Source organism: Acomys russatus, chromosome 12, assembly GCF_903995435.1.
Source record: "Acomys russatus chromosome 12, mAcoRus1.1, whole genome shotgun sequence".
Lineage (NCBI taxonomy): Eukaryota > Metazoa > Chordata > Mammalia > Rodentia > Muridae > Acomys > Acomys russatus.
Window position 1 is genome coordinate 29679048 of NC_067148.1, and position 17063 is coordinate 29696110.

Below are 17063 nucleotides of genomic sequence, written 5' to 3' on the forward strand. Positions count from 1 at the left end.
TTCCTGACCTTTATGCTTTTAACTCTAACAACAAGTTATCATATAATAGGAAAGAAATTCAGTCAATGCCTTGGTACATTTGTTAATTTGTTAATTGGCGAAGCAAAGGGTCTACCCCCACTGGATCTGTGTTCCACTGAGGCGAAACAAGGGCTGTGCAGAATACTGTGTCAAGAAAAAGCTCTTCTGTGTTCCTGAGATGGAATGCAAAGAGGTATTGTTGTGGACTCCGAAAAGTCTGCCAGGATGCCAAGTAATTAATCAGGCTACTCAAGAGGTAGTCTAAGAATAGGGGAGACAGTGGAGAGCACAGATAAGGGAGCATTATAGAAGATTGCTTTTACTAGAGTAGGAAGTGGATGGGGAAAATCTGCCTGATAGTCAACAGGAAGATGGTCCCAGCTGTCATTTGTTAGAGAGGACACAACCGTACAAACAAAGAAGAGGGAGCCGAGACTCTGAGAGGATCATTTTCCAGCTCTAAAGAGCAAACAATAGCGGGGAAAAAAACAAGAAGTATGACAAATTTTGAGACCAGAGAAGAGAACCAAGAAAGTTGTTTCTGAAAACTTGGTCCTGAAGGGGAAAGGTTGACTTTTGTCCCTTCCCTCCCCTCCTCTTCCTTTCCCTCCCCTCCCTTCTTTATTCTCTATGTTCTCATCCTCTCTCTTCATCTCCCTTTCTCCATTCACCCATTCTTTTAGCAGTTCAAGCTTGCAGAAGTTCTTAGTCTAAGAAACACAACAACATCAGAGTCATCAGAAAGGACCAAGACTCCACAGTGTCACTTGGTTCATAGAAAGACAACTTTTGATTATTTTGAAATTAGATCATGAAGTCTGTTCCATAAGGAAAATGTGATGGGAAATAAAAGTTCGTTCTTTTTAAAGAGTCTGTTCATCATCAAAGGCCTAAAATGATATTTTAAGTTAATTCATCAGCAATTGTTCTTGCTTTCAGATTGAGCAGATGTAAAGAAAGAGGGAAAAGTGAAGACAAAGAAAGAAATTGTTCAGTGCTTGCTTTCCCTCTTCCTACCAATATGGTCCTAGATAAAAATTAAAACACAAAATGAAAACACACACACACACACACACACACACACACACACACACACACACCACAAAACCAAAACCAAATGAGCCAGGTGACATTGACCTCTGTACCTGAGCTCATTCTCAAGCCCGCTGTCTCCTTGCATACTGTGCACCTAAGTCACAGCATTTGGAAACACTGGACTCTGTCCATGTGGCCACTATAGTAGTTGTCTTCTGGTTTACTACAGGTGAGCTTCTCCCGTGACCCAGAGAATTGTGCTGAAGGCAAAACTGAGGCTACCGTAATCAGAACGAGGCATAGAACCAAGCACCCAGGTGGAATGCTATGTCCACAAATGTCTACCTAAGGATTCACTCCAAGATTCTGGGTACTTTCAATTATGATTTACAAATTATTCAAAGAATTCTGGCTAAAAAGGAAAACAAAACAAAACAAAAACCCTCATGGTGAGTGAGATCAGCAAATGTAACTAACATTGAGATGATAGAACATACCTTGCCTGGCAGGAGAGTTTGTAGAGAGTCTATTTAATAATAAAACATGAGCTACTGAAAGCCTGTGAAAGCTTCTTAGAAGATGGACATCAAAGCATCTTCCCAAGATTATCTTCTTGAGAATAAAACTTGGCAGATGATGGTGAAGCATCCTCGTGATCCTTAGCCATTGCATTTCTCTCTGGTCTTCCTTAGAGGTAATTCTCTCCTAAAGTTAAATAGTTCTGCTTTGTAGGTGTATAGTTATTAATGTCTATAAACACATACTTTTTCATGTGTTTTTGAACTTCACATGAAAGGCACTGTGGCAGGGGCCTTAGTTCCTCATGCAGGTTTTTGTTGTTTGTTTGTTTGTTTGTTTGTTTTTACTCAGTAGTAATGTTTTGTAAAAATATCTGTTTATCATGTCAGTCTCATTCATTTTGATTGCTGAATCATAACCTCTCAATGGAAAATTGTCATTGAGCATTCCTCAAGATATAGCAGTGATCAAAACAGAGATCTTAGCTGGGAGGAATTTACATCCTGCTGGGGAAACTTAGAAAATGTTAAATGAGCATAACAAGAAAATTGTACAGCATGTTAGATGGCTTCCGGTGGCATAAGAAAATGTCCAGCCAGTGTGGTGTGGGACTGTAGAATTTAAGGAGGTAGTACGTTGAAATTTCAATGCAGAAGTTCAAGGTCGCCGTCCTTTCATTGTTTTATCTCTGGCTATAATTATAGACAGAACTGAGAGTAGGCTTTTTTTTTTTTTTTTTGGTCTGGTTACCAATATTTTTAGAATTCTTCTGAAATGTCACTAGCAAATGTGCTCCTAAAATTTTTAAATAACACTATTTCTGAAGTCAAGGACTTAAAAAAAAAGATTACTTATTGCTGAATGTTTCCCTATTTTTAACTACAAATAAGTTTTTAATGCTCTTGAATTTTTTTCTCTCTTTGTGAGGTGACAAATTGATTTTCCTTTTAGTTTCTTAATGGAATTGTTTTATATCTAGAAATTCTGAACACTATTTCTCTGTTTCAGGGTTGAACTCTTCTCCCATCATGATGTTTACATTGATATATTTATTTTTGCAGACATTGGGGCTTTAAAACATCGCATTATCCCATTTCTCTTCTCACGATCAATGTTGATGCGAAAGCTACTACAGTCAGAACACGTTGTTGCTGTTGTTTTCTGAAAACATTTACATAAGGTAGGAATGACTCTGTAACCCAATGGCTTGCAGTAGTGGTAAAGTCGTAAGTTTTGATTTTTGTTTTTTGGTTTTTTCAAGACAGGGTTTCTCTGTGTATTCTTTGGCTGTCCTGGACTCACTTTGTAGACCAGGCTGGCCTTGAACTTACAGAAATCCACCTGCTTCTGCCTCCCAAATGCTGGGCTTAAACGTATTGATTGACTATTGTTTAATGGCAAATCTGCTTCCTAGGGCTGTCGTGAAAAAGTATCACAAACTGAGTGGTCAAATACAACACAGAAGTCTGAAATCTGGTCTGGGTAGAGTGGTAGGGGGTCTCCTCTCAGGCTCTTAGGAAGGATCCTGCCGTACCTAGCCAGCTTGTATCACTTGCAAGCTAGCCGTCTTTCAAGTTCTTAGCTCACAGGTTTGTCTTGTCAGTCATGCAGTCTTCTCTCCGTGTGTCTCCACGTCGCCTCTGCTCTGGGCATGTCTACCGTCTATGTTCACATTGCTCCCTCTGGGGTTGGAGCCACTGGGACTGTACCAGGGCCTCGTGCATTCAGTGACCACCTGTTACCCCTGAGCTATGAGCCAGGTGTCCTCCTTGGGAGGACACTAGGCATGAGCTAGGACTTCAACAGAGGGTTTTTGTTTTGTTTTGTTTTCTTGGTTTTTGGTTTTGGGTCAAACAATTCAATCCATTAAAAAGTAGTTGTTTTACTCTTGTTTTCTGTTTCCTCTTTAATCACTCCAGTAATGTCGACTTTTCTGGAAATTGGTTTATTAATGTAAGTTTGGATATTGTTGTGCCAAATTGTCATTTTTTTTAAAAAAACAAAAAGCATGCCCACTTGCACAAGATTTGTTGTGGTTCAAACACTTCCTTAGAAAAGTAGTTTCCCTGGAGTCCATTGCTGTGTCCGGGACATATTGTCATTGCTTCCATAGCCGAGGAACACTCAAGTATAGGCTTGGGGCTGCTCCAGTCAACAATTACACTTCAAGTTTGATTGATCTCACTTTGTAATAATTCTCCCCAGAGAAGAAAAATGGGATGAAGACCACACTACCTCCAGCTAGGTTTGAGGAAATACAGACATTTGATTTTTTTTTTTTTTTGACCATTTCCATCTGAATTGGAGCCTCTTGGGTGATACGATTGGAGAACAGCATTTCATTTCAGTGAAAATATGCTTGGCAGCCTCTCCATATACAAAGTTCAACTTCAGGGCAAAGAAGAGAAATGCTCCTTACGTAACCAGATCAAATTATTAGCTATCGAGGAGAGCTCCTGGCTTGGTCTAATCTGTTATAGGAAATAGATACCAGCTTTTTTTTTTTATATCCACGGTGCTATTTTAGTCATAGCAGTTCTTTATTCTAAGTATCTTCACCTTGGAGACCCTTCCCATGGTCTTTTATTCGTTTCTATACCATTACATAAGACACACAATGGAGAAAACAGGGTGGACACCCTACTAGCTTCTCGTGAGTATTCAAAAATGAAGAATGGAAGGCAGTTCTATAAAGATAAAGGATCCTTTATAAATTCCAGCATGAAGAGGGGTAGAGGTGGGAGGCGAGGATCCAGGACACTGCTTAGGGGGTGGGGAGTTGAGGGTGGAGAGTCTCTTTTTTATCTGTCGCCTTTCTCTCTCCACTCGGTGTGACCTTTGGGGGTGGTCACAGCACATATGTCCAGCTTCTTGCCCTACAGCAAACCCAAAGACTGACATCATGTTTAGTGGCCACGACCGGAGTGAACGTGGTTTCTGAAAACATTTGAGCGACATGGAAAAGAAAATTAGCGCTTACATTTGAAAGATCCGGATTTTTAACTTCTTACGGGGGCACGTTGGAGATCTGGTTACCTGAGGTCACGGAATGAAGAAACTGGGAGCTTGTGAAAACGTTCTGCCGAGCCACAGTTCTGACCTCGCTTGCCTCCCTCCTTGTATTAGTAGCCGACTCCCTTCCGCCCTTGTGCTTGACGTTTGCTTTATGAAACATTTCTTGCATTGTTATTTGTACAACCAGCAAGAATTCCTCAGGAATCTGTGTTTTCAGATCTTTGGGTACAGCAGTGAGCAAAATAGACAAGGTTGCCGACAAGCACGATACTTACGTTCTGATGAGAAGACAAGAACAAACACAATTGTTGTGCTATTAGGTGAAAGATGCCACGGGGAACAGTGAAGCGAGATGCCTCAGACGTTTCTCCACCTGGATACATGGGGGAGTAGTACCATATTTGCCCCGTTGCTTGTGGTTTAGTGTGGCTTTAGCCAATGAAACGGGAGTGAAAATGGATCTGTAGCCTCCGATAGAAACATTGTTTCCTGGCTTTGACTTTCCCTTGCAGGGGCAATTGTTTTGAGAAGGACTGATTAAAGGGAACTACCTGGGAGAGTCGTGGATAGACTTTTCGTAGTGCTAATTGTTTTTTGTTTGTTTGTTTGTTTGTTTGTTTTTGTTCTTGTTGTTTTTAAAGCCAGGGATAGTTGGAACTCAGTTCTTATGGCGTTATGACACGGCCCGAATGGAGGCGGAGTGGGGTCAGGGCTGATAATGTTGGCTGAATTCAGAGGCAGGGTGGGGATTCCTCTCTGAATAGATATTGGAAAGGTGAGTTGACAAAAGAGATAGATGAGCGAATGAACCACAAGGAGCAAGACCGCTCCTGGTGCCTCACTCCAGGAAGAGATGTAACACAGACTTGAAAAACTCCGTTGACTTTTCAGATTCTATTCCTTCCCTGAGATTCTGTTAAAATAAGCATATTAGTGTAAGTAAGAAGAGGACTCGCACAGCTCGCATTGTTGTTCCTTGCCTGAAGTTTCGTGTTAGGCGTTGCCGGCTTTTCCATCTGAGTTCAGCCTGTGAGCAGGCTCTGCGGAATCCATCAACACGTTCAAGCTGATTCGCAGCAGCAGCAAAGGCCAGACAGCTTTCATCAGCGCCTTCAGATCTGAGCTTATTCCCCGAGGGTGGGGGAAGGGAGGGAGAGAATAACACACTCTATTTTGTTCCCTTTGGCCGGTTATGACTCTGTTTTAGAGAAACACATAAAGTAAATCAGCTCAAAGATAAAGAAATGTAATGTGTTTTTCAGCCGTGAAAATTGTCTTGGCTGCATGCAATTACTTTTTCTCTCAGTGTGTAACACTGATGTTTCAGTCATGCCATCAATAGGCACTCTTTATTTTCTTATTCATAGGTGTCATTCAGGTGCTCGTATATTATAATTTAAATTCTGATTATATATATATATATATATATATATATATATATATATATATATATATATATATATATAAACGCACGAAGGGATGCCCTTTTTATATAAGTCAGGTATACTTTAAACCACCTGTGATGATTGTGATGTTTCTGCCTGCTTTGGATAACAACTGAAACATGAACCTGATTATTATAATGATGGGGATTAAATAGGCAAGTCTTTTCTATTATTGATTTCCTCATTCCTGGAGGGGGAAAAAAAGCTCAAATCTGGTAATTTCTTGATTATATAATTTTTAGGTTTTCCATCTGTGCTGTTGGATTCCAGGAACTGTGTCGTTTACTAGCTCTTCTCCCTTGGTCCACGTAAATAAACATAAAAAACATTCTGGTACTATTGTTAGAGTAAAGTCTTCTGGTCAAGAGAATAAAATCTCTGGCCCGGATAAGGATTTAATGCTCCAGTTGGGTTGGCTCAATCCTTTTAGCCAAGGGACCATCCTGAGACAGGTGGGCTCACCCTCAGCCACTTAAAGAGATAGGTGGAATAATTAGTCCTTTATGGAAACACTGTACTTTTCCTTCCTAGGGTCCCGGCCTCAGATGCAGTAGCTCACAAACACGGCCCTCGAGTCTGCCTGCTCTTTTGAATTATTTAGAAAATTGCAGTTTCTCATGCCCTTCCTGTCTCAGTCTAGCCATGCTTTCCTTGACCCTTAGGGACCCTCTTAACATTTTGGGCTTCCTCACTCTTGTTCTAAAGCCTTCCTCTGACCATGTGGCTGCTTATCTGCACATGCCTGGCCTTTACACCAGTGCACACAGTTTCTTCTCTGTTACCTTTCTCTGGGTATCAGCTAAGGTTTACAGCCTGCCTGCCCTGGAGTTTCTCATTTAAACTCTAACAAAATGGTCTTGTTTGGGCTTCTGTCTGAAGTTATTTTATTATTGAGACTAAGAAACCCAAGTTGGGACCTAAGTCTGTATCACTAAGGTGAAGGAAAGGATGTGGGAGTCTTTCACTGACTGCATTTGAGTTCTGGTACTTTAAGTGTGCTCAATGACTGTGACCTGCTTTCTACTCACTGGGTGTTGGGGGGGGGTTCCATTTTGGAAAATGGTTGGAAAATATAAATGGAGAAACAAGGCTAAGCTATTCACGAAGCACTCAGTATTCCTGTGAACGTGAAGAATCCAGGCCCTTGTGTTACTCAGTTCTACAATGTGCCTTGAGCTAGATGACGTGCTGAGATCTATGGTGTGGTTTCCTTATCTCTGGGAACCCATGATCTCACTGAAGGAGTATTTAGACACAAGGAGCAAGCTGGGAATGCTCGAAAGTAGAGCATAAGGCATGCAATACTGACCATAACTTCCATGAAAGATCAGGAAAGGGCTGTTGGTGTGGCCTTCTGGAAGAATGAGATGAGAGACGGATTTTATGAATTGGAATGGATTTGGGTGAACTAAGGGGCAGAGGCATCCTAATTTTCTAAAACAGTCTACTCAAGGAGGAGTTACTCTCAGACCATAAGATGACCCTAAGATACCATTCCTAACTTTTGTGTAACTCTTGTACAGTTACATTAAACTCTCACAGCAAACTAGGGAGGGAGTTTAGATATTTTCAAGCCTTTGACTTGGTTTGGTTCTTTTTAGTGATTAAGAGTAAAGTAGTCTGGGAGATGGGGGAGAGAGATGGTTGTGAGTAAGAGGGTAGAGAGGGAGAGAGAAAGACAGGGAGAGAGAAAGAGAGGGAGAGAGGGAGAGGGAGAGAGAGGGAGAGAGAGGGAGAGGGGAAGAGGAGGAAGAGAGACACAGCGTTAAAATATCATTCCACTCAAGGGACGGAAGCAGGGATACGAGAGAATAATTAAGGCAAACAGATCTGTCTGGATAGGTTTTTCCACATGGGAAACGAGACTATTACAATTTCATAGTTTCATGTTTGGGGTTTTACCCTGAAATATTCAACAGTACTTCATGAAATGGATGCACTGGCATGGGTGGCATAGGTTGGCTGAGTTTTTTCAGTATTGTAATACTGCAGATTGAAATAAAGGATGGGTTCTTTTTCCTCTTTCATTGCCTGGCCTAGCATATAGCAGAGCTTAAAAATCACCACAGGAACTGGAGAGCTCGCTCTGTGCTTAAGAGCAGTTGCTGCTCTTTCGAGGACCTGAGTTCATTCACTTCTTAGTGCCCACCCCAGGCAGCTCCCCTGTAACTCAGCTCCAAGGACTCTCTCTGATGCTGTCATTTTAACTTCAGCTCAAATCTTCTGGCTGAGGCTAAGGCTTCAGAAATGATATGATTTTTTTCAATTAAGTCAATGAGTCTGTTTTCTTCTAACTCTTCACCGATGCTAATGATAAAAAGCAACTTAGAGTTTTCAAAATCAAGAGAGGAAAGAGAAAGGGTACTGAGAGGAACCTAAAAGGTGGCAGAATAGGACACTGTGCCCGCAGAGGTTACCTTCAGTATAGGTCCCAAAATGTGTGAAAGTGTTGGAGAACAGGGCATAGAAGAAAAAAAAATTGCTTTATCTCTTTCACAACTTGGATTAATAAGAGCAGATTCCGGGGTGGTTATTAGGGCAGACAAACAAAAATTTAAATAAATATGAAGTAGGCAAATTGAACTAGTAGAATTTCTCACAGCTAATTTGGCATGCATCTGGAGTCTCTGTTTCTCCTTGTTCCAGAGACAGCCACATCTTCTAGTGCAGTGCCAGCCTTGTCCCTTGATGAAGGACGGAGTAAACGGATTTGGCCGTATTGGGTGTCTGCTTACCAGGGCTGGCAAAGTGGAGATTGCCGCCATCAGTGACCCCTTCGTTGACCTCAACTACACGGTCTACATGGTCCAGGAGGACTCTCCCCATGGCAGGTTCAATTACATAGACAAGGCTGAGAACAGGAAGCTTGTCATCAATGGGAAGCCCATCAGCATCTTCCAGGAGGGAGTTCCCACTAACATCAAATGGGATGATGCTGGTGCTGAGTATGTTGTGGAGTCTACTGGTGTCTTCACCACCATGGAAAAGGCTGGGACCAAAAGGGTCATCATCTCCATCCCTTCTGCTGATGGCCCTATGTTTGTGATGGGTGTGAACCACAAGAAATACAACAACTCACTCAAAATTGTCAGCAATGCTTCCTGCACCACCAACTGCTTAGCACCCCCTGGCCAAGGTCATCTATGACAACTTTGGCATCATGGGAAGACTCATGACTACAGTCCATGCCATCACTGCTACCCAGAAGACTGTGGATGGCCCCTCTGGAAAGCTATGGTGTGATGACCATGGGGCTGCCCAGAACATCATCCCTGTATCCACTGGTGCTGCCAAGGCTGTGGGCAAGGTCATCCCAGAGCTGAACAGGAAGCTCACTGGTATGGCCTTCTGTGTTCCTACCCCCAACGTGTCCTTCATGGATCTGACATGCTGACTGGAGAAACCCACCAAGTATGATGACATCAAAAGGTAGTGAAGCAGGCACCCAAGGGCCTACTAAAGGACATCCTGGGCTACACTGAGGACCTGGTTGTCTCCTGCGACTTTAACAGTGACTCCCACTCTTCCACTTTTGATGCTGGGCTGACATTGCTCTCAAAGACAACTTTGTAAAGCTCATTTCTTGGTATGATAATGAATACAGCTACAGCAACAGGGTGGTGGACCTCATGGCCTGCATGGCCTCCAAGAGGTAAGAAGCCCTGAACCACCCAGCAAGGACACAAGACAAGGGAGCAATAGAGAGGCCCTTGGCTGCTGAGGAGTCCCTGTTCCAACTTAGCCCTTGACACTGAACATCTCCCCTCACAGTTTTCACCCTAGACCCCAAGAATAATGGGAGGGGCCCAGGGAGCCCTATTCTCTTGAATACCATCAATAAAGTTCACTGCACCATGTATACACATATGCATCCATTGCTAATTACCAGGGAGGGGACCAGGAAAGGAGGGTTGGGATCTTAGCTTTTGGGGATATTTTTGGGCTTATCTTTTCACTGTGTTTTTTGCTGAGATTGCGTTACATCAAGAAATCAAAGACTATAGCAAAAGTAGGTTGAGAAATGATATTGCATTTAAGGAATGATTGGCAACATGCCACCTATCTACAGATTGCATCAGGTGATGGGTGCCTGGCTGCATGCACAGAGCCTGTGGTCCCTTGGCCTTGGCCTTTTGTTCACCGAGGGCTGGTTGAATTAAGAGACCTCGGGAGACCGCTCTACAAAGCCTCTCTTTGGCATTGTTTGCATATACTTTTCTTTCCAACAGCTTGTATAGATTAGAGCATTTTCTACAAATCATATAGCATATAGTGAAAACAAGTCACATAAACACTATAAGTTTTCGAGGACAGGCACTAGGGTTTTTATGAGGAGGGACGGCCTCATTCTGAACTGTTGCCATCAGTCCTCACCTGGATGGCCGCAGCCACGCCTCATACTCGGTAGGAGCATATGTGAACGGGCCGTTGTCTTTGCACAGCAGCTCTGACCATTAGAGTTCCTGTTTCCTTAATGATACCAATAAGCTCTTTATCACCAATCTCCAAAAATGGAGGTGCTACTTAAAACCATTTATTTTTGCTGACAAGTTTCCAGGTCATAGTGTCCCTTCCTCCATACATCAGCTAGGTTGCTTGTTCTCTGAGGCCCCATGTCCTGCTGAAGAACAGCTCTTCAGAGACAGTTTAGGCTGCAGATACTGCCAGTCAAGCCACATGCGGTGGTGTCAGTGTGTAATCTCGGTGGCCCTTTGACAAGATGAGAAGTGGGGATAGGAGAATCATCCAGAAGTTCATGGGCTAGATAGGCTGAAGAACACAGCAAGGCAGAAACAAGAGAGAACCTCAGCCTCAAACAGTTGCAAGTAGAGAATTGACTCCTGAAAGTTGTCATCTGACCTTCCTGCATGTACCCACATCCAGAGCCCCCTGTCTAGTAAATCACACACACACACACACACACAATCCAGACACACACACACAGAGATACACACATACACATAGACACACACATCCAGACACATACACACAGATACACACACACCACCCACACACACATCTAGACACACACATACCACACACACACAGATACACACAGACACACACAGAAACACACACACAGACACACACACACACACACACACACTTCAGACAGTTTGATACTACACTGTAGTTGCTGAAGAGTTTTCATTGTTTTACAGGAATTATTTTCTCTCTATTTCAGACTAAGTCATTTTATTGGATTGTCTAAAGTTTTCATTTTGGCACCTTTATGGTTTCCATACCTTTCTAAAATCACTCTTTTCACCTGTTCATTAATTTTTATATAACTGCCTCAGCAGATGTTTCATATTTTAGATTGTGTTATCTAATTACAACGTCTGCATACCAGACATAAATCTGTTTTCTTTTACCTAATTTTCCTTCGGCTATAGACCACATTTTTGTTGTTGTTGATTTACATACTTAGTATTTCTTTATATGCTGAATATGGTGGTTGAAATATAAATTTTGTCATATTCTACAATATGTTCGGTTTGGTTCCAGCTAAAAGTTAAATGACTCTTGAACCATATTCAGTTCCTGTCAACCCTAAGGTAAAACCCTTAATACGTGTGTATGTGTTTCTGGCTTTTAAAGCATGGTTCTTCTGGCTTTATCAAAAGCTTCAAACTTTTATCAAGTGCCTCTAACTCTTAAAATTCTGTCACAGTGTGTGTGTGTGTGTGTGTGTGTGTGTGTGTGTGTAGGGGGATACAATCTTTGATCACCTAGCTTTCTGGGTGTCTAGGTTTCTTCTGCTGGGTTATGTGGAGCCCCTCCCCCCTCTCATAAGCAATAACTCCACAGTCAGCTAAGGCTTAAGCAGTTAACATTTCAAGAGAGCCCTGGATGGCTCCCTTCTTTCTGGGATTTCATCCCTCAATTTTAACCATGATAGCTACATCAACCTCTACGTTCAGACTTATGTATTAAGAGTGTGGAATGTCTTAGAGCTCCTTGGGGGCTGGAGATGGCCCTGGTGGGAAAGGCTAAGCATGATTTTACATTTGGGGGTCTTTTCCCAAGGATCAAATCTCCCCTTGTTTGATCTGCTTTTGATTACTTACTCTCTAATACTTTCAAACAGTTGTTTTTAATATTCTTGGGGAATGTTAGTTCAATATAAGATACCCTGTCGGTACAGGACCTCAGAACCTTTGTGTTGAATACGAATGAGTTCTAAAGCTTTACCTCGACTTTCAAGACCCTCCAGAAATATTCTTTGTGATGGTTAATTTTATGTGTCAACTTGAATAGGCTATGGGATACTCAGAGAGCTGGTAATGTTGCTGGCTGCGTCCATGAGGATATTTCTGGAAAAGATTAGCAGTTCAATCAGCAGATGGAATAAATATCACTGTTATCAACATGGTCAGGTATCGTCCAGTCCACCGAGAGCCAAGTGGAAGAAAGAGGTGAAAGAAAACCATGTCTGCTCTTTCTGCTTCACCTGGGACATCTGTCTTTTATTGCCCTGAGAAATAAGTGATGTGAGGGTTTTGATTTTTTTTTTTTTTTTTTTTTAGGCTTTGGGGCTCAGGTAAGGACCTATCCACACTGACACCCTGGGTTCTCAGGCCTTTGGGTTTTGGGCCAGAACGAGACCACCAGCTCTCCTGAGCCTCCAGCTCTGTGGACCTTATTGGATTTTCCAGACTCCATAAGTTTCTTAGCTAATCCCTTACAATACATCTCTAAGATCTGTGTACATTTCCTATTGGTTCCATTCCTCTGGGTAACCTTGACTAATTCAGTCTCTACCTTTCCTTTTTAACTTTGTTCCCCTCTCCCCCTTTAAACAGAAAAAGCCTATTATTTACTTGTGTTTATGTGGACATGTGTGTGTTTCTTCTTGTCTGCACTTGTACCATTTGTATACAGTTATAGGAGGAAGCCAGAAGATGATGATGGACACTTTGGACCTGGAGCTACAGATGGCTGTGACTCACCCTGAATTTTAGTAACTGAATCTGGATCTTCTTTCTATAGGAGCAGTAAGTGCTCTTAACCATTGGGCCATCTCTCCAGTTCCCTTCATTTCTGTTCTTATGCACACCCACTTTCTGTCAGTTTGCCAGATCTGGTGTCCCCTCAAACTTTGTATCTGTGTCTTTAATTTTGTTTCTTCTTTCTTGTTCTCAAAATGTCCAGAGTCTGTTATCACATTTTATGAGCTTCTTTATTTTAAATTTTTGCATGTGTCTGTATGTGTGTACGATTTGTGTGTGCATGTGTGATGTGTGTGTGTGTATGTATGTATGTATGTATGTATGTATGTATGTATGTATGTGATGTGTGTCTGAACACCAAAGATTGATGCTGTATTTTTCCCCCAGTCTCTACCTTGTTAGGGCAAATCTCTCACTTGAACCCAAGGCTCAACAATTTGCCTAGTCTGGCTATCAAGCTTGCTCCAGTGATCTCCACCTTCTAGGTAGACACTGAGGATCTGAACTCCAGCCCCCATACTTGTATAGGAAGTGTTTTTACTTGCTGAATCAGCTCCCTAGGCCTTATGAGCTTCTTTAAACATGTCTCTTCTTCCGCTTCCATTACAAACTTGAGAGGCAAATATCAAATTGTCTCCTTGATTATTGATAAAATGAGTTGCAGAGAGACACATTAAGGATTTCTTCCTACACAGCAGGAAAAGAGAGCTGACTAAGCACTGCATGTAGTGGTCCCTATAAAAGAGAATAAAATGGGATAAACTGGGCATGCTCAGTTTCTGGTCTTGAGCTCACTATTTGACTGTGAGGCGAGCAGTGAGTGTGAAAGTACCAAGTGGTGTTCCCCAGGGTAGGTGAAGAGCTTCCAAATGGAGACACAGAGAAAGCATAAACTCTACCCACAGCCTAAATACCAAGTATTAAGTAGGTTCCAATACTTACCTATTGTCTTTGCACCCCCTACTATGCTCTTCTGATATATGAAATCTCTTATTGCCGCAATATACATTTTACTTTATTGTGTATTATAGCATTTATTACATCATGTAAGCATTTTTAGGATTCCCCCTAGAGCCAAAGGCAAGTTAATATTGTTCATACTTAGTATCCCTCAGCTACCAATGTAGCGACTGAAAAGTGGTCAGCCTTCAATATATATTTACAAAATGAGAAAATGAACCAATAAAACAATCCACTGAAAATGTGGGTGGCCTGTTCTAAAAAAAAAAAATCAAGTCAAGAGTGATGTAATAATTTAAAATAGAATGAGCACAGCTGTCAAGGGAATGAAAGAATAGATTTTTGTTTAAAGTAACTAATTGTTTCTCACCATGGAAGGTGGTGATGACATCACCAGCTCATGATCTTTGTCTTCTGGATCATGGCGTGAGAGTCTGAGCAGGTGTTGCCCGAGGCTGGACACAAGGGACTGCTGACAGCACCTGCTTGGAATCCGAGAGCAACTTCTCTAGAGGTTTAAACATCTTGGCTCACACAAGATGTTAGAATGGCGGAAGTGAGCGGATTAAGAAAGGGAAATTTAATTTCTCTTGAAGGTGATGTAAGGCTTTCTTGATCTTCTGTCGGACTCTGGTGCTAGAGTTTGGATGCTGAATGTTAAAGGTTTGATCCGGAGGGTAGTCATGTGCTTGGAGGCACAGGATGGTTCACCTTTTAAGGCAAGCAGATCTCTGAGTTCAATGACAGCCTGGTGTAGAGCAAGTTTCAGGTAAAGAAAAGCTTAGGTTCAGGATCTTTAATCTCGGCACTCAGGGGATAGATGCATACCGGCTCTCTAGGTTCTAGTCAGTGCCATTCAGTTGAGTCAGTGAGTTGAGAGGCGGTACAGTGGAGTAGAGTTTGCGGCAGTTCAGTTGATGAAGTTCAGAGTCAGTTTATGCCAGGAGAACTTTACAGAGAATGGTTGAAGCGAGCAGGAGCTAGACACAGGTGAAGATAGGATAAGCCAGAGCATAAGAAGGAGCCAGAAGATTAGAACAGATTGCCAAAGTTAGTATTAGGCCAAGCAGAGCAATTCAGAGGCCAAGAGAGAAGCCATATTGAACCAGTCAGCTTGGAGAGGAGTTTGAACCAGAACAGCTAAGTTGAAGCAGCCAGCCAGAGTTCAGAAAGAGCCAGAAAAAGTGAGCTTATTCAGCAGTAAGTTTCAGATGATGAAAACATCACCTAGATTCAATTGTACAGAGGCTAGAAGGTTTCAGGACTTGGCTGAGGTTAGCAGACAGAAGCAGTAAGCCTCAAAGACAACTGCATCAGGCAAATAAAAGTTACTCTTACAGATCATTGCAAGTTGGAGGCCAGCCTGAGCTACAGAATGAGACCCTGTCTCAAAAGGCAAACTGACAGCCATGAGCCAAAAAAGTTTTCTTTTTATAAGTTAGTTACTTCAGGTATTTTTTTTTTATAGTGGTAAAATGCATAGCAGTACATCTCTGTTCAAGAAATAATTATTTCTCTTTATATTAATTCTTAGTACTACCAAAGGATATACTGGGAAGAAAATTATTAATCAAAAAGTACTTTTTGTATTTTATTGAAACAAAATTTGGTCCATGCTATGTGCCTATAAAATATTTTGAGGAAGTTTAAATATTAAATTTCATTCCTGTTTTTGTGCTTAAGTCGGGGAAGTATTCTGCGTCAAGTTCATGTTTACAGTTTCCCTTTTGTTGGTGTTACAAAGTCATATATAAGAGAGCAGAAAATAAGGGAGTAGTATTCTCTAATCTCACCACCAGCTACCATCAATGCTGATGTCTGTGCATATAGCTGCATTTTTCTTTTATACTCCTATGCGTCTCTGATGATACACACACACACACACACACACACACACATACACACACACACACATACATACATACATACATACATACATATAAAATACAACTTAAGAAAAAGTTTTATTTATAATAATTTAAGAGTTATAGAAGAATGGGGCTGAGAAGATAAGCACAACCAGCCAAGTGCTTGAGGACCTGAGTCCATCCCCAGAACCGATGCAAAAATGCCAGCTGTCGTGGCGCACACATGTAATCCTGGTAATGGGGAGATAAAGATGGAAACAGGCAGATCTCTGGGGATTCCCCAACAAACCCCAGACAGCTTGCTTTGTGAGTTCCAGGACAGCAACATGAGGAATAACAGCCAAAGTTGTCCTCTGGCCTACACACACACACACACACACACACACACACACACACACACACACTCAGTCCTCCCATATAATGAATGTATATATATGTGTGTGTATAAACATATATATACATATATATATATATATACAACAAAAATATTAATAGAAAAAGTGTGGAAAAGAAGACAATGCATAGCTCCCATATTGCTTGTACTCAGTTCCCTATCGTGCTAATATCTTACATTAATACTGTGCTAATGTCACATATAATGAACAGACCTAATGAACCAGTCTCACTGTTGATAGCATTGTGTGTGTGTGTGTGTGTGTGTGTGTGTGTGTGTGTGTGTGTGTGTGTGTGTGTGAAAGCCAGAGGTAGACATCATGCATCTTCCACAGTCACTATCAAGTTTATATTTTGAGACAAGGTCTCATACTGAACCTGGAGTTCACTGATTGGCTAGGCTGGCCAGCCAAGGAACTCCAGGCAAGCATCTCCTTCTGCCTTACAAGTGGTGGTATCACGCTCGTGGGGCCAGGTCTAGCTTCAAAAAAAAAAAAAAAAAATGGGTGATGGAGATTTTGACCTTGACAATTTTGGAATGCTGTATGGATGTTCTTGAAAGTGTCTAGCAATTGAGACTTTCTCTTGGTTGTTCTGAGGTTATGGATTCGGGGGAGAACACAGGAGGAAAATGCCCTTCTCATTCCATCACAGCAGAAGCAGTCATACATCACCGTGATGTCAACTCAACATCTGGCCGAGATAATGCTTGCCCTGAGTCTCCACAATAAAGTTTCTTTTTCTGTCTCTCTATATTGTGCTCTTTTGAGGGAAGTCCCATGTGGAGACCACATTTCATGGGCAGAGACGTTTCATTCTCTGAGTGGTGAGTAACCATTTAATTTGTAATTTAA

The 17063-nt window shown here is 41.8% G+C and overlaps 1 pseudogene; it reads left to right on the top strand.

The window, feature by feature from the left end:
- Window positions 1-8723: 8723 nt before the first annotated feature.
- On the top strand, window positions 8724-9691 carry LOC127196714 (glyceraldehyde-3-phosphate dehydrogenase-like; annotated as a pseudogene).
- The last annotated feature ends 7372 nt before the right edge of the window (window positions 9692-17063 follow it).